Here is a 1,433-nt window from a genome sequence, read left to right as displayed (position 1 = left end):
TCTTCAACATTTTGGTGTCGCACAGGGGGAAATAGTACATATAATACTCAAATATGTAAAATATATGCTCCCAAAATATTTTTTAAAATGTAGTAAGACCTCAATGAGAGACACGACTTTTTAACTGCACTTGCTGTTTGGGCACAGCTCTGGGAGTGAACTTCTCTTGACCTTCCAGTTTTTCTTGAGTTTCTTCATTATCGATAATCAATGGATGTTCCTTTGCTAATGCAACACTGTGAAGCTTTAAAGGAAATTTAAATAACTAGACTATGTTTGAAACATTATCACAGTCCTAGATTTTAAAAAATTATTTTATTCATAATAAAAACACAGTAAGCAAACTGTTCCCAATTTTCTGCTTGCCTTTCAGGATTCTTCTCTAAAAATATTGCATTGCCTCATTGTTGTATTCATAGTGTACATTCATGCACATTCTGTTCTGGTACTCTGTTCTTTTCTCTTAATATTTCACCCTGATGAACACACAAATAACAGTGGAAGACTCCGTCATGGTGAACCTCATGGTTATGGAATCATGCGCATGATTCTGGTGTGAAGCCCCCTCCAAGACCAGCACTCGTGGGGTTAACCCAGTCTGTCCTGGGACTCCTTGCTCTAGTTCGTGTTTTGAGCCATTCATTCCACAAGTATGTTTTGAATGCCTACTGTGTGCCCAGCACATCACTAAGCATGCTGTAAGTTACCTGTACCTCATGTTAGTCAACCCCCCATGGAGCGCAGAACAATTTATTTTGTAAGAAATCTTTCATAGACACTAGGAGACTTCAGGAATTAGAGACATACCTATAGGATGCCCCCAAGTGAGTTTTCCCTCTTACATGATACATTTTAAATGGTGAGTTATATAGAACTTTACAGTTTATAGGATTCCTTTACGTCCAAATTCACTTTTAATTTGCCAACACCTGAGAGGTAGGAGGAATTCTCTCCAAAGGAGGAGACTGAGACCCCCAAGAGGTTATTTGATGTGTTGAAAGTTTTTTAGTCCATGAAAAATGGGACCATATTGTACGTGTGGTTCTTGGACTCAATTTTCTCACATATTAATACATCTTGGGGATATGTCTATGTCAGGACCACCATTTTTAAAAAACAGGTGCCAACTGTTTTAACCATATTGTATGTTATCTGCTTCCCATCTATGGATATTGATGCTGCCTCCATTTTTCATTATTCTAATGTTGCAATTAAATAAGTCCTCATATAGTATTTTTGAGGAAACTGCCATATATTTCTATAAAATAGAAGTTGGAAACATACATAGTTCTTTGGATATGCATCACTACACATTTTGCCAGATAGTCCAATAGAGGAAATATAAAAATATTGTGTCATGGTACCTGTTTGCCAGCAAACATGCCCGTTGTTGGAACTACCAATCTTTTTAATTTTTGTCAATCTTACGAGAC

Source organism: Suricata suricatta, chromosome 16 (assembly GCF_006229205.1).
Source record: "Suricata suricatta isolate VVHF042 chromosome 16, meerkat_22Aug2017_6uvM2_HiC, whole genome shotgun sequence".
Taxonomy (NCBI): Eukaryota; Metazoa; Chordata; class Mammalia; order Carnivora; family Herpestidae; genus Suricata; species Suricata suricatta.
This window is presented reverse-complemented; position numbering follows the sequence as displayed.